The sequence below is a fragment of the Cebus imitator genome, unplaced genomic scaffold (genome assembly GCF_001604975.1).
Source record: "Cebus imitator isolate Cc_AM_T3 unplaced genomic scaffold, Cebus_imitator-1.0 Scaffold54, whole genome shotgun sequence".
Lineage (NCBI taxonomy): Eukaryota > Metazoa > Chordata > Mammalia > Primates > Cebidae > Cebus > Cebus imitator.
In genome coordinates, this window is record NW_016107369.1 from 5,425,815 (window position 1) to 5,445,973 (window position 20,159).

A 20,159-nucleotide genomic window follows, 5' to 3' on the forward strand; every position below is an offset into this window, starting at 1 on the left:
AAAAAAAAAAAAAAAAAAAAGGAAGAGGAAGTGCTGCTAATTAAACTATATAAGCTATCAATTGTAAGAGGCATCTTGATTTCAGAGATGTTAAAGTGTAGGAAATGTGTATCTTAGAATCAATGAAATAGAATAGTAATAAAAGTAACAACAATCTATTACATTGTATTGCTTACTTTAAATATTCACATATACTGTTTTATTCATGCATCTATCAACAAGCATTCACTGAGCACCCACCATGTGCAGGCACTGTGTAGATACCAGGGGTACCAAGGTGAGGAAGGTCTAGGCTGTGCCCTTCAGAAACTCCCATCCTAGCAGATGGCACTGTGATCCCAGATATGGTGCAATAAGCAGGTGTGGGACAATGTGTAGGTGATGGAGTAAAGATAAACAGAGGATGCCATGGGAGTTTAGGGAACAGAGTGGCTGTTCCGGTCCTTAGGAGCAAAGACAGATGTTTGGGTGCATGGGATTTATTTAAGAAATGCTCTCTGGAGGAAGGGAGGAAGGGAGGAGGGGAAGCAGGACAGACCCGGGGAAGAAGCCAAGCAAGGAGGTGTGTGTTGCAGCTGGAGCATAAATTGCACCACTACAGAACTGGTCCCAGCAAAGGCCCCTTTTGAGAAGGGGGTAGCTGTGAGTCCTTGGAAGTCAACACTCAGAGCACCTGGGAGACAGTGCACCAACTTTACAAAGTAGATCTGGGAGGGCTCCAACAACACACACTCCAGTGGCCTTCCTCTACTTGAAGGAGTCAATGAATGAAGGCTTCATGGAAGAGCTGGCATTAAGGTCAAGTCTGGAGGGAGACCTGGGTGTGGGTTAATGTGGGGATCAAGGTGGTGAGAGAAGGAGCATGTGTGAAGATGTGAGGGTGAGAATGCAGGCATCTTGGAGAACTTCAGGTTGTTTAGCAGTGTGGGCTGAGGCTGGGAAGTGGGGCATAGCCAGATCGTGTGGGAAAGGTGCCTAACAGTCTAGCTAACAGTCTCAGCTTTATGCAGTAGATGATGGGAGCTACTGAAGAGAGGTGTGATCGCTCTGATGGCAGTGTGGATGGTAAAGTGTGCAAAACTAGAAGCAAGGAAATCAGTTAGGAGATGAGAAAAAATGATAGCCAACACTTATAAAAGACTTAATGTGTGCCAGACACTGTTTAAGTAAACTCTTATCATTCCCATTTTGCAGATGAGTGGTTGGGTAACTCCCTCAAGGTCATCAAACTAGTGCGAGTCAAGATCTGGACTCAGGTCTCAGCCTGTGCTCTTAACCTGTACACCCCCGTGAACATAAATGTTGGATTCCAGTCCATGATGTATCAGTATTTGTTTTCATTTAAAATCAATGCTTTAAAGCATGCCCTGTTGCACACATTGGGTCTCTGGAGTTCCTGTTCCTCCTGGCCCATTGCCACAACACAAGGAAGCCAAGCTCCAGTGAACAGCCAGTGAGGAAGTCTGTCTGGGACTGGTTCTGCAGAGGGCATGGAACTGTGCCGAAGTGAGGCCTTTGAGAAGTTGGCAGTCTCGCTCTATGAAGAAAGGGCGTTTCTGTCCTGTGGCTCTGCTGGCCTGCCCTCCCTGGCAGCCACACCTGTTTTGTCCTTCTTCCTACACCCGGCCAGACGTCTTTCCCAGAGTGACAGCAGCAACTGGGGACATGTACAGAGGCTCCCTCTCAGTCCTGACAAAGGCACTCAGAACCTGGCCCAGGCCTGCAGGGCAGGGAGGCTGGGGAGGGGGCAGGTGGGAGGGCCAGGGACACAGACAGCTGTGGGCTGGTGTGGCAAGCATGGCCCTGTCCCAGAACAGGTGAAGTCAATGTGAGCTGAGGAGGAGGGTCCCCTGGGATTTTTTCCAAGGGTAAAAGAGAAGACAGTGCAGAGCCGTATCAGCACACATGACTGGGGTGGTTGTGAGCTACCGGTTTGCTCAGAAAAGACCTGGCAAAAAGGCTGAGAAGAAGACACAGCTGTTAGAGGAGTGTCCCTACTCAGGCTGGGAGGACAGTCCTGTGGAAAAGTGTGGTGGAAAGAACACAGAGAACAGGCTGGGAGAGAAGCCTTGGAGGATACCCCAGATAAGACATTGAGTCAATGCTGGAAAAAGTCTCTCTGGGCAGAGCCCATGAGAGGGTTACCCTAAGGCCAATGGAGTCTTTTCAGGTAAAAGAACTAGGTTCTTCTTTTTTTTTTTGAGACAGGGTCTCCCTCTGTCACCCACGTTAGAGTACTGTGGTATGATCTGGGCTTACTGCAACCTCCATCCAGATTCAAGCAATTCTCATGCCTCAGCCTCCTGAGTAGCTCAGACTACAGGTGTGTGCCACCATACCCAGCTAATTTTTATATTTTTAGTGGAGATGGGGTTTCACCATGTTGACCAGGCTGGTCTCAAACCCCTGGACTGAGGTGATCTGCCCACTTTGGCCTCCCAAAGTGATGGGATTATAGAAGTGAGCCACCACGCTGGGCCTGGAACTAGGTTCTTAACAAGGGATAAGGTAGGTTGGGGAGGAGATATAGGGTAAAACAGTTAAAATAATAATTGCAGCCTCTTCTATGTATATAGCATGATCGAGTTATAAAGTAGTTTTTTATCCTTTTGATCCTCTCAAGCCCCTGGAAGGTAGGCATCCTTTCATTGTTCATGCCACAAACACGGTGCATATGTTATGAGCCTAAAAAGGTCATAAGAGTGACCGTTTTCCTGAGTTCTCTGTGTTTTCTACACCCTTCTCTTTCTTCTGTTGTAACTGTAGGCAATGAGGTCCTGGAGGTCATACTTTAGTTCTGTAGAAGAACTAAAGTATGGGACAATAGGGACACATGAACATAAGGGACACAAGGACCTGGCATAGTGGACTTGGGATGCCCTCAATAGTATTTGCACTCCCAATTCCCCAGGCTCTGCTAAAGGTTGGTGTTTTACTTAAACACACCATGCGTGCTGGCCTCGTTGGAGGAGGAACAGTGGAAGAAGGACAGGCATGCAGGTATGGAGTCTGGGGAGAAAGACACTTCTCTGAAATAGTGATGATGGCAGCAGAATGTTATTGGAGGAAGGTGGCTGGGAGGTGAGAACCTGGCTTCCTTGAACATTTCCCCCCAACTTCGTAACAGCTTTATTGAGATATACTTCACATACCATAAAATCCACCCTTGGAAGATTTTCATTTTTCTTGAGACAAAGTCTTGCTCTGTCACCCAGGCTGGAGTGCAGTGGCGTGCACTCAGCTCACTGCAGCCTTGACCTCATGGGCCCAAGCAATCCTCCTACCTCAGCCTCTTCAGTAGCTGGGCCCACAGGGACCCACCACCACACCTAATTTTTGTATTTTTTTGTAGAGACCAGGTTTTCCCACATTGCCTGGGCTGTTCTCAAATTCCTGTGCTCAAGCGATGCTCCTGCCTTAGCCTCCTAAAGTGCTGGGATTACAGGTGTGAACCACTGTGCCTGGCCTCACCCTTGGAAGATTTTAGGTCTAGATACTGTTGATGAAACAAAGAGCAGTGACAGACCGCTCTGAGTGGAGTCCGGAGAGCTGATGTAGTCCTAGGAAGCCTTTCAAGTGCCGTATTCTACCTTCATTGGGAATCAGAGTTTAGGAATCTGTCTAAGGTGCTTTACTTCCTGGAGTGTTTTTCTCTCGTCAGACACACTCCCTGGTAGCTGGAGCTCTGTACTCCTTTTACTTGCAGTTTGTACAGAGGGTTGAGGGTGGAGAAAAATCCCACTCTGTGGATAAGTTCTCTGGAACACCTCCCTACCTCTCTGAAAGGTCACTCTTCTTGGTTGCCCCAGAGGCTTGCAGGAGGGGCTAGAGCTTCTAAAACCAAAACTTTCACTTCACACATCAGTGATTCTGCACTGTCATATCTGCAGCAAAACTGACCTCCAGGGCTTTCCCAGAAGCACTGCAGCTTTCTTTACATAGCCTCATCTGCCCGCCTTTTCGAGGCAGACTTCTCCTCCTGCCAAGCGGGGGCTATTTGGTATGGTCTTGAGCCCTCCTCCCCTGCACACGTGTGCCACTTTTCTTCTCTCTTCTCCTTTCTTAGGTGGTCTGAGTATGGAAGTTTAGTTGTAGGGAAAGGCAGTGCTGCTCCAAGGTGAGCAAGGCTCCTTCAGGGCCACTGACCTCTCTGTTTCCCCTGCCACCTGCCTCCAGTCCATGTGCTACTTCCTGGGCCAGATCCTGCAGCCTGGTGTGGGACAGGCAGGAAGTCGTGGCGGGGCAGGGCTGAGGAGTGCCCTTTGGAGTGGGTCCCACTTGTTCCCTGAAGGCTGGGCCCTGGCTCCATGGTGGCAGGCTCTTCTAGGAATGCGCTCCCCAGCTGGGTTTTCTGGTTGGTTGGGAACATCCCTGGGCTGGTCTGCACTAGCTCTCAGGGGCTCACTCTGGGCTGGCCTAAGGCCAGCTGCAGGGGCTGGGCTCTCAGGGGAGGTCAGGATGGCCACAGGTCTGCAGAGGAACTTGGCAGCTTTGGGCGCTGGAGACCAAATGGCTTTGCTTTTGCTTCCCTCACTTGGCTGTCTTGTCAGTGGGAGGGAAGAAATAAGGCAAATGAAAAAAGTAAAAAGGTTCTACCCTGATCCTCTGCCAGGAGTCTTGAGAGTCTTGCCTCTGCTTGGGGGTCTGCATGCCTGAGCACTGCAGTTCCTCAATTGCTCACTGCCTTCCTCTGGGGGAGGAGCAGAGAGGTAACAGATGTTTGGCTTGCCCTGTGTCCTGGTGCAATTCACTTAACCTCTTTGAACCTCAGATGAGAAAACCTCAGTATTCTCATCCACAGAATGAGAAGGGTAAAACTCTCGCATGCAGAGCTGTTCAGGAGACTGTACGAAGTGCTCTGAGAACTGCCAGGAACAGTACTGTCATCATGGATGCTAAATCTGGGAACCTGGGCTTTTTTTTCTGTAGAAGGTGGTTTCCCTAGCTCCACTCTTCACTTATAATCACAGAATCCTGGATCTTCAACTGGAAGGGATATCCTCTGGCATAATTATCTGTATTTTGCAGATAAGATTATTGTAAGTGTTCCTTATTTTGACATATCTGTCGTAACATCATGGAAATAGGCCCTTTTCCTCTTGGGGAGGTGTGACTTCCAGGTGTAGGCAGGTGCTCCAGCCAGCAGAGGTGGAAGAGGACAGGACAGCCATGCCCATTAGGAGCAAGTGCAGGTTTTGCAGGGTTTCTAAGCAGAAGATCCAAGTTTTGCCTGTGTCCTCCACTCCCCACCCTGGCCCTGTAAGCTCAGTGAGTGTGTGAGAATCATATTCTGCTGCCCCTCCCTCTTCCCTGAGAAAGTGAGGGATGCACCTGGTTCTCAGGTCTGGCCACAGCGTTTTGAAAAGTGGCTGCCAGGACACACTGTATTCTTCGGTGGTTTTTCTTTCAAAGGAAAAATCTCCTTCTGACCCATCTCCTTGAAAAACAGCCACCACCACCACCACCACACCAAAAAACTTGGAAGAACAGGACTCCCTCCCCTGAATTTTCCCCTGGCCCTAGAGCCGAATTGAATGTGGGGGCCAGAACCAACCTCCTGAGCTGCAAAAATGTTTCCTGTCTTTCCACCAGTCAGGCAAGGAAGCATCAAGGCTTGGGGCAGAGAATCGATCAGGGGGATATTTAGGGAAGGCAGGGGAAAATGTGAGTATGGTGTGAAAAGCAGCAACTCTGGCCTGAGCTGCCAGAATTAAATCCAGGAGATTTTCCTCACGTAAGTGGTGGAGATGTAGGCCCTTTCTAGGGACTGAGGCTAGTTTCTCAATAACCTTTAACATGCACCAGGACGCTGGTGAGCCAGAAAGTGAAACCCGGGGAGTCTGTTAATAAAGTGCCTCGGAGAGGACTGTGCAGGATTTACCGTATCCAAAACCAGAGTGAGTTTCTTTGTGGAAGAAAGCGACTTGTGTCTTCCCCAATATCACACACAGACTTTCCTGGCAGGCTCGATGGGTTTCCAAACATTTCGTCACCGTCTCCTCCTGACCTTGTGTGAAAGGAACTAGCAGCGTGGCCCGTGGGTTCCAGCAAAGCCATCGGGGGCGCCAGCCTGGGCGGGGGGAGGGTGGCGACCGACTTGTGAGTGGAGGTGAGGTCTGTTGGAAATCCCCAGCCCCGGCCGCCGCCTGAGGTTTAAAGACGCCTTCCCCAGCCTTATTTGGTCGCAGGAAGTGGGCGGCGCCGGGCCTGCTGGCTGAGGCCGCCCCGAGACAGTTGTGCTGATGAAGTGGTAGAGCTGGTTCCTGCTCGCCGCGGTGCCGCGCGCGCCGGCCGGCCGCTGGGCGCTCCGCGCTCCCAGCCTCGAGTTGTGCAATCCTTTGTAGCACGCCAGAGAGTCCTCCTCCTTCGCTGTTGCCTCTCGCCCTCTTCTTTTTTTTTTTCAAGCTGTGAGCTCAACCGATGAGTCAGAGCCGTGCAATCCTGACACTGCATCGCAGGACTGGGGGTGACACGGAGGGAGGGAGAGTGCTCGCGAGGCGGACAGCAGGGGCGCGCCGAAGCTCCTGCATCGTGAGCGGGGGGTGACAGCCCGCGCGTCCCGCCCGGGCCCTGCCAGCAAACTTCCAGCCTCCGGGGTGCGGGCTGGCGAAGCCCCGCGAGCGCCGCGGGGAGGCGACGGCGCCTGTTTGTTTTTAAAATCGGGAGTGCGTGCAGGCGGCTGGAGTCCCGGAGGCGACCTAAGGCGGCGGCCCACGGTGGAAGGGGGACAGCCCAGGCCGGAGCCCGGGCAGGAGCTGGGTAAGTGGGGCTGCCCGGCCGGCGGCCGAGGCCTGCACGCGGCGGGGCCGGCGAGGGGACCCCGGGCGGCGCGTGAGCTGTGGCCGCTCGCCCGGTGGGTTGCAGCTCTGCGGGCGCGGCCGGGAGCGGGGGCCGCCGCGTGCGAACTTCTGCTGCCTGGGCGGCGCTGGATGGGCGCGTGTGGCCGTGCGGGGGCCGCTTGCAGCCCGCCGCCCCCTCCCCCGCGGCCCGCAGCCGCAGCTGCGTGTGCAGCGCAGCCCCGCGGTGTTTGTACAGCTACGCAGCTTGCGCGCGGCCCCCGCCCACCCGGGCGCGGCCCCACCAGGAAAGCCCTCCCCACCCGGCGGCCCGCGGCGACTCGGGAATCCGGCTGCTCCTCCTCCGCGGGAGAGAAACGTGGTGTCCGCAGGGACCGGCTGGCGTGACGGAGCCAAGGCCCAGAAGGCGCGACGAAGGGCTCTCCAGCTGAGGGAACTTGGCGCGGGAGCCCCTTCCCCTGCCAGCGTGCACGGGAAAGTGGGGGGGTTGGACGCGGCGTCCGCGCCGGGAGTTCGGGGGACAGAGGTGCAGGGGCGGCGGGGAACTGGGGCAAGTGCAGTCAGCAGAGGCCTAGGCTGGAGCGGTTTGCGCGGGCGGGCGCACCTCAGACCTGTCATCCTCCCGCGCGCTCCCGCGCGCCCCCGCACGCCCGCGCAGCCGCAGCCCGCCCAGCCCGCGCGGCGCCTCGCGGGGAGCTGCGTTCCGTGGTGCCTAGCGGCAGCGCCAAAACCCTGGATTCGGCTAGTCCCTGCATATGGTCGGCTTGGTGGAGCCGGTCGCGTCGCCTCCCAAGTCGCAAATGCAGGAGTGTGTGTGCCAGGTTGCCCCCAAAGCCTCTGGGTAAGGGCCCAGTGGAGGAAGGGGAGCCTCTTGTGCCCTGGGACCTTCAGGCTTCAGCCCCAAGGCGGCCCAATCTGGAGGAGGTACCTGCCAACCAAAGTGGAGGCCGCGTGTCCGTCCCGGCCCAGCCTCCAGCGAGAGCTGGTGAGATGAAAGGGGAAGTTACATGCCCCATTTAAAAACTTTGTTGGTCACAACTTCGGTGGCTGCTTCCTGTTTCCACATCCCACGTGGGACCTGTGTGCCAGCCTGTGGAGTCTCGCGCGCGCGGGGGGGGGGGTGGTCCGTGGGATGGGGGAAGAGGAGCTGGCCACGAGAGCTGCGGTGGCACGCGTGTGCAGGAAATCCCTATTGGCAGCTGTGGCTGGAGGAGGGGATGTCTAGCTTGCCCCGGCAGGGTGAGCCTGGCCTGGTGGTCTGGGATCTTCTTATTCCTGCAGCTTCAGGGTTGAGACTGAAGGCCTGCTGAAGGTGGATTGAGAAGCCAGTTCTCCCTAGGGGGCTGAGGGGAGAAGCCACCTGTCTTTCTCCAGAGCCTCCCACGGAATGTGTGGCACACGCCCCTTTTGGATCAGAGAAATGCATCCTTTCCTCAGGTGTTATGTGGCTTCAGGACCCGGGGGAAGGAGAAACCTTCCTGGGTTGAGAATTCGTAGGTCCTCCTTTTCCGACTGCTCTGGACAGTGAATAATAGGAGTGTAAACATTCAATTACGGTGATAAACCATCTTCTTGCATGGCCCTGGTTCAGTCTCCACTCTAATTGGATTGGCTTCTGGCTGGTTACTCTGGTCTGTGTAGCTCCCCGGGGGACAAGGGGGTGAAGAACCTGGAGGATGCCCCCAGGTCATACAGCTTTCCAGCTTGCTCCAGAGCAACCTACCCACTGCCAGTGTGGCATCTCCAAGTGTCAGCAGAACCCCCACTCCTGTGGCTCTGTCAGCTCCTCACCTCACCCCAGGAAAGAGTGCCCTGGAGTGCCCATGTGGATGAGAATTTAATTTTTACATGTGAGATTTAAAAATAGCCCCAGTGTTTGACCCTGTGGGCTGCTGCTTTCAATATATGGAAAAAAAGAGAAGACAACATGCAGTTATGGACTTCAGCTGAGGGCCTCCTGTGGCTACAGTCCCCAGAGAAAGGCTGCCCAGCGTTGCCAAGACCTCTGACAGAAGAGGGGAAGGGGAATGGACCCAGTTCAGGAATCTTTGGCCTTGATAGCCCCTCTCTTGCTCGTGCTGGGGAGGGGACCACAAAGTGGCTAGGGGTTTCTGGTTTGTCCTTCTAGTCCTGATTCAAATGCCACTTCTGAAGGCTGAAGGCATCTTCTGAACACTCATTTCTACCTTATGTAGTTATTTGTGTACGCACTGTAGTGTGGTGGTTAAAAACAAAGACTCCGAGCTAGATTACCTGTACAGTATCTCCTTCATACAGTTGCTGTGAGGATTCTGTGAGTTAGTATATGTAAAATGCTTAAAGCACATTTCAGTATTATGGTAGCCTCTGCTTTTAGTGTGAGCTCTGAAGGGTTTGCACAATGCTTGGCATCTAGTAAGTGTTCAGTGCTTTTTTATTTTGGTTGTTAGAGACAGGGTCTTTGTCTCCCAGACTGGAGCGTAGTGGTACGATCTCAGGTCACTGCAACATCAGCCTTCTGAGCTCAAGCAGTCCTCCCACCTCAGCCTCCCAAGTAGCTGGGACTACAGGTATACATCACCATACCTGGCTAATTTCGTATTTTTATAGATACGGGGTTTTGCTGTGTTGCCCAGACTGGTCTTGAACTCTTGGGCTCAAGAAATCCACTCGCTTTGGCCTCTTGAAGTGCTGGGTTTACAGTCTTGAGCCACCATGCCTGGCTTTAGTGCATGTTAGTTAAACAAAGTGGTGAAAGATCTCCATCAAAAAAAATATGGACCTGGCACGTGCTGGGCCCAGTGAGTCCCTGCTGCTGGGACCTCCTCACATTGCATCACTGGTTTCAAAAAGGTCGGTCTACTGTGGATGATTGTGGTGCTGGTGAACCCAGTTTCCTGGCACTGCCATGTAGCTGGCCTTGTGGAGTGCATGTCTCGGTCATCCTGACCCCAAGGGGACCTCAGGATGAAAGAGTTGTGGAGCCATCTCTCTGGGGATCTGCTAGCCTGAGCACTTCCTTTGGCCAGCCCAGGTTGGCACCCTTCCTGTGTGTGTGCAGGCACGCATGCATCAGGACAGAAGCAGCCTGGGGCTCCATTCTTCCCTGACTCACTGCAGGTGGCAGGAAGTAGAGCCAGTGGTCGCATTCTGTTGGAGGGATTGCTTCTTTCTGTAAATGAGACCTCTTGACTCTGGGACTGAAAAATTGCATGCTGGGCTGAGGCTAGGGTGGAGTATGCTGAAATCCCCAGTTCTTACTAAGGGATCTATCTGCATTTGCATTCGAAGCAACATTCAGGATATGGTGAGACTATGAGCTCATTTTATGAATCAGAAGCATTACAGCATAATTTTAATGTTGGAAACTGCAATTTGGAATCCAGATCACCCTCCCTCCACCTCAACACACACACACACACACACACACACACACACACACAGAGAGAGAGAGAGAGAGAGAGAGAGAGAGAGAGAGGAAAGGGAGAGACATGGGCTCTCACAGTCACACACTTGGGAGCAATAATAGTTGGTGCATCAGATCAGATTCTGGAGCCATCAAGCAAAATTCTTGATGACTTCTGCCCCCCTACTCAAAACGCCGTTCCTGGATGGTGTGTGGACAGTCATTTGGGCAATGACTGCAGGAACTCTGGTGGGTGCATCAGAATGTGGCCTGGGCAGACCTGGGTTCATACCCCAGCCTCTCCTCTTGCATTGTGGCTTTGGGCATTGCTTAACTTCTTGGGCCTCAGTTTCTTCACCTGTAAAATGTGGATGATACTGATACTTCATAGGCCATGAAGGTTAGACAGGATTATGCATGCAAAGTGACACATACTAGGTATTCAACAGATGGCAACTCTCATTTCATCAGTTCCCACTGAGTCCAGTGCATTTGCCTTTTGCTCCTATCAAGGAAGAGGAAATGCTTGTAGTAGGAAAGCAATCTCAGGCCACTGAGGCTTGTATAAATGAAGTTCATTGTGCCCTGGGAACAACTGCTCGATCTACTCCACCCTAGACATGTGGCCCAGGCCTGGTGTCTGTGCGCCTTTGAGGGGACTCTGTCCCTGCAGTTGAGGGCCCGCCGTTTTCCCAGAGATCAGATTGTGCTCCTGGGAACCTACCCTCCCAGGCCCCAGGCTGAGCTGCTCACGTGGATGGGCAGGAGGAAGGGCTGCTTTCTCAGCCAAGGGAAAAAAGTCCCCTGTTTGCTTCACCTGAAGCCTCACAGTGTGACCTCAGGGGAGGTTTGGGTAGAGCCGGGGGTGGGAGTTTTTCCTTCAAAGACTGCTCTGGCTCTTTTACTCATTAAAATTAGGTGTAACAGCGAAGGAAACACCAAGAATTATGTAAGAAGAAAGTTGCCACTGTCAGAGGAGAACCGGAGTTTTGCTGGGGTGGGGGTGGGGTCTCCCAGAGGCCTGCAATTGCTGGTGAAGAGGGGCTTGGGTCTGAGACTTCCCTGGCAGTCGCTCTTGCTCTTGCTCTTCCTGGAACACAGTCTCGTGCTGTGGCCAGCCAGGGAAGGAGCTCCCTGTTCCCTCTGCCTTTCTCCCAGCCACAGGGAGCTCTCGTGGTGACAGCATTTTTTCCAGGCAGTGCTTCTTCCTCCAGGAGTCCTGGGAAGGAAGGAGTGAGGGAAGCAGCCAAGGCAAGGTTTATCTGGGTTAAAACTTGGATGGAGAGAGTGAAGTACAGTAGGCTTGTAGCCAGCCAGAAGGGGCTTCTTTCTAAAGCCTTCCAGCTTCTCTGGGGAATTGGAGTCCAGACCAGAAGGAAAATGGTAAGGGATTTTGATCGCCTGCTTTCCCCAGCAGCTGGGCAGAAAGAGGCCCCTATCCAGCTTGCTGTTGCCAGAACTTGCCAGTTCTTTAGTAGGTAAGGCTGCCCCCCAGCTCAGAAATAGGCTTAAGTGATAACTTGCAACCGTGAGACTGCATGTGCACTGGCAGCTCCTGGCTGTGGCACAGATCCTTCCCCCCGTCCTGACCTTCCTGTCTGAGGCCCCAGCTGGCCTCAGGTCATAGTTCTGGCCTTCAGGGGATCATCCCAGTGCTAGGAAACCCTTTGGGACATCTAGTCCAATTCCTTCATTTTCAAATGGAGAAGCTGAGAGGTGGTGAGCGTTTCTTGATGTTCTGAAGACTGGCTCCACTTTCACTTTGGGAGGGTAGAAAGGGAGTGCTCCTGTGTCCCTTGCCTGATTGCTGCTCCTCCCAGTTTGGAAGCTGGGAGGGCAGCTTGAGTGCAGAAAGAGTCCAAAGGACTGTCTTGGCTCATGGGTGTGGCTCAACCCTCAGCTGGCTCCATAGTTATTTATTTGTCTGTTTGCGTGTATGTGAGTGAGTCCTGTGGTTGGGAGGCTGGATCCGAGTGAAAGCAGAAGTACCCACACTGTGCCAGCTGTGCAGCACGCAGCGGGGGACAGTCAGGAGAGGAAAAATGGGGGAAGAGGCCTGTCTGCATGGTTGCTGCTAGTTGTGCTTTCTGTCCCTGTTGTAGTGCTTGCATACTTGAGTGTAAACAGCCCTTCCATGTTGCTAGCAGCTGCCTTTCCTTACTGGGTTTGGGCAGAAGAGGCACCAAAAATAACCAGGCGGGCATTTCCACTTGTGGGACATTTACTGTGGTGGCCTCTGGGCAGGCTTGCTTGCTTTCTGCAGGCCCTGTGTGTCTGCTACACCGGGAGTCCCTTCTACTTCCTGCAGGCCTTCCTCAGCCTCCTTCTGGTCATTGCACCTTCCCCTTTAGTGCTCTTCTTAGAGTGAGCTCAGGAGGGTGGTGGCTCATCCTTGTGGGCCTGGAAGCTCTGCCAGTATTATCTGGGAAATACCCTCATCCCCCTGTATCCCTGCAGGCAGGCCCTGCTGGCATAGCTGAATTTAAAGGAGGCCTGGGCTGGGTGCCCTCTGGACTTTCTTGCCAGACCTCTCTCTCTTGGGCCTGAAGCTCTGTGTGCCTGCAGAGCCCGACACTGTTGCTAGGACTTTGAGTCTCCCTGTCTTGCCCCACCTGACCAGCCCTGCTCTCCGCCAGCTGTGGAACTGGAAGAGTCAGACCATTCATTTCCTTCAAGGTGTTAAAGACTGATAACGATGTCTGAGCCACCCCTACACAGCAAGGGAGATAGGAATCACATTTATTGAGTGCGTACTCTGTGCCAGACAGCGCTTCATCTATGTATTACCTCACTGAATCCCACAGTAACTAAGATGAAGCTGTTGTGCCCATTCACCAATAGGGAACCCTAGGCTTACAGAGGCTGGCCGCTGGAGAAGCCAGCACACGTTGCCTCTGACTTCTTTTACCCTGCAGCTCCCATACTTCCTCCGGCTCTTTTCATGTGCACAAGGAACAATGCTTTGATCCTTGATATGAAGTGCTGATAGGGGAGGAATTTTGGGCTGAAAGGGTGGGGAAGACCTCTCTGCCACTTCCCTCTCCAGATGCTGCTTCCCTCTCCAGATGCTTCGCCAGGCAGCCAGGAGTCCAATCTTGAGCCCTGAGGCCCTGCCCTGGAGGACTCACCTCTGGACCTGAGGACTGCCTGGCCAAACTCATGCACGGGAAGAGGGGAAAGGCTTGGTTTCAGCTTAGTGTGGGCTTTCTGGGAACCTCCCAAATGTCTCCTCCTCCCTAAAAGTATCCCAGCCTCTGAGGTACTGAGAACAACTCTGGAGATCATAGGCTGGGGCTAGGTGGGATCTTTGGTCTCCCTTCTTGGCTACTGGGTCTGACCTGGGGCCCGTCGTTCCAGCCGGCTTGGCCCAGGTCCCAGAGAACCTGGTTGGTGTGTACTTGGGGCTTGGGCTTGATGCTCTGCTGTGCCCGCACACTGTGCCAAAGGCCTCTGGGTGTATTTTAGGAACAATAAAGAATAAATCAACATAGGAGAAAAGGCCCTGCAGCAGCTGCTCAGAGACTGGAGAAATGCAAAGAATGTGCAAGCCTTTGGCAAAAGTCTTGCATCTTGACCTGGGCCTGAGGAAGGGTGTGAGGCCGATGTGATGTTTCTGGATTCAAATGGATGTCTCTCTGTGCCCACCTTGCAGTGCTTCTAGGAGGCCCTAGGCAGCCACACTGACGCTCCCTGCTCTACTCTTGGCAATTGTTTATACTTCCTGGTCACTAGCACATATTGGGGAGCCATATTGCCCTCATTCTTCACTCTCACACCACACTGGCAGACACCAGGTGGGTCTTGGCCCTTTCCAGTCCTGTCCAGTCAGGAGAGCCTGGGATGATGAAGGCTTGGTAGGTTTGATGCATACACCACACCCCCTGCTCTGCCTCTCCCAGACAAATGTCAAGGACCTGGCATTGCCAGGTCTGAGGAGTGCTAAGTATGAGAACATCCACCTGGGAGGCCCTCATCACAGCTTTACTCAAGTAGTCAGCCGTGTGTTCTTAGGCAGGACACTTTTACCTTTGAGGACTTGGTTGTATCAACCATGAAATGGAGATTTGGACAAATGATCTTTGGAGTGAGTGGGCACCTCTCTCTCCTCTACTCGCGATGTGCAATGAACAGATTTTATTTAGGAAGTTAAGTTATTGGGAGAAGCAACGCTCTGAGAACACCATGCAGAGATATGGGTGGCTGTGGCTGGGGGCTGATGTTCAGTGTCTTGGGTGGGGAACCCAAGCAGAGAGCTGATTTGACCCAGTCCTCAGGGTTCCAGGAGAAGGGACGGGAGCCCGGGCTCCATAGGGACTCAGGGTATCTGACAAGCAGGAGGATAAGCAGGCTTTATTTTACTTTTATTTATTTATTTTTTTTGAGAGTTTCACTCTTGTCACCCAGGCCAGAGTGCAGTGGTGCGGTCTCAGCTCACTGCAACCTCTGCCTCCTGGGTTCAAGCGATTCTCCTGCCTCGGCCTCCCAAGTAGCTAGGATTACAGGCACCCACCACCACACCCAGCTCATTTTTGTATTTTTAGTACAGATGGGGTTTCACCATGTTGGCCGAGCTGGTGTGGAACTCCTGACCTCCTGATCCGCCTGCATTGGCCTCCCAAAGTGCTGGGATTACAGTCGTGAGCCACCACGCCCGACTGAAGGGTTTATTTATTTATTTAGAGACAGATTTTTGCTCTTGTTGCCCAGGCTAGAGTGCAATGGCGCAATCTTGGCTCATCGCAACCTCCGCCTCCTGGGTTCAAGTGAGTCTCCTGCCTCAGCCTCCTGAGTAGCTAGGACTATAGGGATGTGTCACCATGCCCAGCTAATTTTGTATTTTTAGTAGAGATTGGGTTTCTCCATGTTGTTCAGGCTGGATGGGGTTTCTCCATGTTGGTCAGGCTGGTCTTAAACTCCTGACCTCAGGTGGTTTGCCCACCTCGGCCTCCCAAAGTGCTGGGATTACAGGTGTCAGCCACTGCGCCTGGTCTGGCTTTATTTTTAAAGAGCTGTTGGCTAACCTTAGGTGTGGGGTTGGAGGGTGTGTTAGGGGTGTGGCTTCCTCTTGGGCAAAAGATGCCGAGCCCTCCGCAGGTTGGCCCGGTGGCGGTAATCACCTGTAGCCTCTTCATCTTCAAAGCCACTCTCCTGCCGGGCCTCTTCCACCCACCTTACCCAACCAGCCACATCTCAGAACATCATGGTGGTTTTCAGGCTAGCTGAAGCTGCTCTTCTGGGGGCAGATGGGAGCAACCCAGAGGCTGCTGCTGTCCATCCCAGGCAGCCTGGTGTGATGTCCAAGTCTGAAACTCTGTGCGGAGGAAGTTTGCAGAAAGGGCTCTAGAGACAGGCAGGCCTGGGTGCCAGTCCTGGCCTTGCCTCTATACTGCTATGACCGTAGACAAGTGATTTGACCTCAGGTCTTCTCAGGTTCCTTGTTGAGAAAGGAGGAATAATAATACCTATCTTGATGGCCTGGTGTGGTGGCTTACGCTTGTAATGTAATCTCAGCACTTCGGGAGGTTGAGTTGGGAGGATCCCTTGAGGCCAGGAGTTCAAGACCAGCCCGGGTAACAAAGTGAGACTCCATTTCTACAAAAACAATAATGATAATACCTACCTTTTTGTGAGGATTACACAGGATGCTGTGTGTAGTTTGCTTAGCACCATGCCCGGCACATAGTAGCACCCTCAATGGAAATGTTGGAGGTACTGATGAAGCCTTGTTTGTGTGATGTTGGGAAAAACCTTGGCTCCACGCTTTGCCCGGTGTCTTGCCAACTGATGGAGCCTGCCTAAATGGAGTCATGAAGCATTGTTATTGCAGTCCTTGATTTTGCTCCTGGCTGTATGTCCTCGGGCAAGTTTCTTTCCTTCTCTGGACTGTTCTGTGGAACGAGGAATTGGAGTAGGTGAACATTTACATCCCTTGCTATTTGGAATCTGTTCAACTTTTCCAGCTGGGCCCTGCTTTGCCAGTTGGCTCTGAAGAGAGGTTCAAACTACCTTTCTCTATGTGGCATGGAGGCTTTTATTCCAGGGTGAGGTGGTGCTGAGCCTGTAGCCCCCAGCTCACCCCTGCAGTCCCCCACACTTCAATACCCTTTGGGCTCTCTTGGCTTCCAGGGGCTTCTACAGATGCCCCCCAATCTGGAGGGGAACCTGTTTCTGGCAGACTGGGGCTGTTTCTTAGGAGGAGTGTTAGACCATGCTCTGTTTGGAAATGCCCCCAGGGAAGAGCAGCAGGAGCTGGCTTTGTGAAGTTCTCAAGTGTAGCATTCCTTCTGAGGCCCGCACGTGTAGATTTCAGATTTTTCTGGGAGGGTGGTGGAAAGAGCAAGGACTTGGAAGACACACAATAAACATTTGAATCTTGCTCTGCCTCTGTAACAGCAGAGCCTCAACTTCCCTCTGGAGAATGGGGACATAAGACTCCTCCTTAGGAAGTTTATAAACATGGATTTGAATATATAGAAGACCCAGCCCAGGGAAGTACTCTATAAATGTTAGCACCCTTCTTTAGGGAAGGATCTGTCTTTTGGATATTTTGTAGATGGCCCTGGAAGTGGAAATATTTGCCTGTGACCGTTTTTCCCCGGGAAAAGCAGGGCCGCCTGACAAGCTGTTGCAATCCCAAAGGCCTCTCCATCCGCTAGTTGTTTTCATGCCAGGATCAAGCTTGGGGTCAGGCTCAGTGTGTATGTAGTATCAGGAAATGGCAGAGGGGCTACCCAGGCCTTTGCAAAAGTCTGAGCTCTGCGGCTGCCTAGGGCTGTGCCAAAGGTGTGGAGAACACGAGGTGAGGAGGGAGGGGCCTTTTTGAGCTGAGAGAACTTGGTGAATTACTTTTTTTTTTTTTTTTTTTTTTTTTTTTTTTTTTTTTTTTTTTTTTTTTTTTTTTTTTGAGACGGAGTTTCACTCATGTTACCTAGGCTGGAGTGCAATGGCGCGATCTCGACTCACCGCAACCTCCGCTTCCTGGGTTCAGGCAATTCTCCTGTCTCAGCCTCCTGAGTAGCTGGGATTACAGGCACGCACCACCATGCCCAGCTAATTTTTTGTACTTTTAGTAGAGACGGGGTTTCACCATGTTGACCAGGATGGTCTCGATGGTGAATTACTTTTAATCTTTTGTTATTGATTTCTATTTTCAGCCCATTTTGATTGAGAACATACTTTGAGTGATTTCAGTCCTTTTAAATTTGTTAAGACTTGTCTTATGTCCTGATTGATGATCAGTTGTAGAGAATGTTCCATGTGCTTTTTTTTTTTTTTGAGACTGAATCTTGGTTTTTCACCCACACTGGACTGCAGAGGCATGAACACGGCTTACTGCAGCCTCAACCTCCTGGGCCCAAGCAATCCTGCCTCAGCTTCCTAAGTAGCTGGGACTACAGTGGCTACCACACCCAGCTAATTTTTTTTTTTTCTTGGTAGAGACGGGGTCTTGTTTTGTTGCCCAGGCTGGTCTCAAGCTCCTGGGCTCAAGTATTCTCCCACCGTGGCCTCCCAAAATTTGGGGATTTAGGTGTGAGCCATTGCACTGGGCCTGCTCTTTTTTTTTTTTTTTTTTTTTTTTTTGAGACGGAGTTTAGCTCTTGTTACTCAGACTGGAGTGCAATGGCTCAATCTCGGCTCACCACAGCCTCTGCCTCCTGGGTTCAAGCAATTCTCCTGCCTCAGCCTCCCAAGTAGCTGGGACTACAGGCGCGCACCACCATGTCCAGCTAATTTTTGTATTTTTAGTAGAGACGGGGTTTCGCCATGTTGATCAGGATGGCCTCGATCTCTTGACCTCGTGATCCACCCGCCTCGGCCTCCCAAAGTGCTGGGATTATAGGCGTGAGCCACCGAGCCCAGCCAGGCCTGCTGTTTTTAAAAAAGAAACAACAATAAAAAAACAGTTTACCCATGGCTGCAGTATCTGTGCTCTTGAGAAGAGTGTATATTCATGTGTATTTTGCTGTTGTTAGGTACAGAGTTCTATATAGGTCTCCTAGGTTGATGGTTTATAGGGCCTAAATCTTCTATTTCCCTGTCGATCTTCTATTTAGTTGTACTGTTCAGTATTTAGAGTGTTTTCTGTCTCTCATGTGTATATATAAAATAAAATGAAAAATGTAGAGTGTTTAAGTTTCCAACTATTGAGTTGCTTATTTTTCCTTTCAATTCTGACAGTTTTTGCTTTATGTATTTTGGGACTCTGTTAAGTACATGCATGTCTATAACTGGTATAGCCTCCTGAGGGATAGACACTTTGATCATTATAAAATATTCTTTGTCTTTAATAACAGTTTTTGTCTTAAAGTCTATTGTGTCTGATATTAGTATAGCCGTTTCAGCTGTCTTTTGGCTGTTTGCATAATATCTCTTTTTTGAGACAGACTCTTGCTCTGTCGCCCAGGCTGGAGTGTAGTGGCACCATCTGAGCTCACTGCAACCTCCGCCTCCTGGGTTCAAATGATTCTCCTGCCTCAGCCTCCGGAGTAGCTGGCATTACAGCATGTGCCACCATGCCCTGTTAATTACTTCTAACCTATTTGTATCTCTGAATGTAAAGTGTGTTTCTTTTTTTTAAAGAAATTGCACGTTTTTAAAAAAGTCCATCTGCCATGTAATTGCATATTTTGTTTAAAAGTCCATTCTGCCAACCTCTGCCTTTTGAGTAGATATTTAATACATTCACATTTAAAGTAATTATGGATAAGGTAGGATTTATGCTGCCATTTTGTGATTTGATTTTTATATTTCTCATGCCTTTTTTATTCTTTTGTTCTTCCATTATTGTCTTCTTTTATGTTAAATAGATATTCTTGAGTATACCATTCCTGGCCCATAAATAATGGGACACAGAACTGTAAGGGTTAAATAAGATGCTGCCTGCAATGCACTTAACACAGTGCCTGGCGAATAGCAAATGTTCAGTAAACATAGGGCACTCAGTTGAGTCCCAGGCATGGTAGGAGCCATAATCAACTCTTAAGACTGGCTGAGTGTAGTCTCCTCAGGGCTCTGTGCGACCCCTCATGTCTCCTGGGCAGGGCACAGCGCTTTGGCAGGTAGTGCCCTTGGGGAATGGGGAGTGGTGGGTCCTGGGAAACTTCACCATGCCTGGCCATGACCCTTTAGCCCATTCCCTGCTCCAGTGCCTGGACACCACCTGGCTGCTTGTGAAGCATCCTAGATTCCCCATCCTGCTCTTCCCACCCCCGACCCCCACCACACCAGACCCATGAACCAGTCTCTCAGGGTGGTTTTATTGCACACACTGAGGTTTAAGAACTACTGCTTGACATCCACACAGACGGGCATTGACTCAGTGACAGAGAGAAACCTGGTTTGGGGGCAAGAGGCTTAGATTTGAATCTTGACTCCTTAGTCGTGAGCTCTGTGAACTGGGAGAAGTTACTTTCAGAACCAGCCTTTCCTCATTTCTCAGTTGGGAATAAGTGGTTATGCAGATAAGCAGTACTGTCTCATATTCGGCATGCAGCTAGTCCTGGTGGCTGCTGTTCCACGTGGCACTTGCTTTTAAAAAGTGTTTCTTTGGTCCCTGGATGCAGATCTCTTCCCACCCCAGGCTCTTAAGCTCCTCAAAGGCAGGAACCAGTGAGTGGCAGCTCCTGGACCAGACATCTGCTGGTTACCTGACAAGCAGTCACTGCTCTCTGTCTTGGATCATGCTGTCTCCAGGCCCTGCTGCTCAGGCTCCGTGACAGGAACAGAAGGGAATTGAAGAAGCATTATGGGATAGTGGTATAAGAGCATGAAGATTCAGAAGGGGTGACAACATTATGTGCTGGAGAGCTAGCTGGAGGTGGTAGACCTTGAGAGAAACAGATTGTGAGAGTGGAGGCAGGCCTTCTAGGCAGAAGGAACAGCTCTAGGGGAGGTTCAAAGTCAGGGAGGTCCCGCAGGGGTCCCCAGAGGTCACTTACCTCTAACCCCTGCACGGGCTGCCTTGCATTATAATTAGC

General features: G+C 51.6%; 1 protein-coding gene across 2 annotated transcripts in view; it reads left to right on the forward strand.

Annotated features, from left to right (window-relative positions):
* The window catches only part of MIDEAS (mitotic deacetylase associated SANT domain protein), a 72,227-nt gene that overhangs the window by 20,186 nt on the left and 31,882 nt on the right, over positions 1–20,159 (forward strand). Inside the window, exon 1 of one of the 2 annotated variants that reach the window (XM_017528700.2) lies at positions 6,225–6,759. The exons of the other annotated variant lie outside the window; for it this stretch is intronic. The gene's annotated coding sequence lies outside the window, so the exon portion shown is untranslated. Of the gene's footprint in view, positions 1–6,224; positions 6,760–20,159 lie in introns of those variants that run through there. 2 annotated transcript variants of the gene reach the window in all.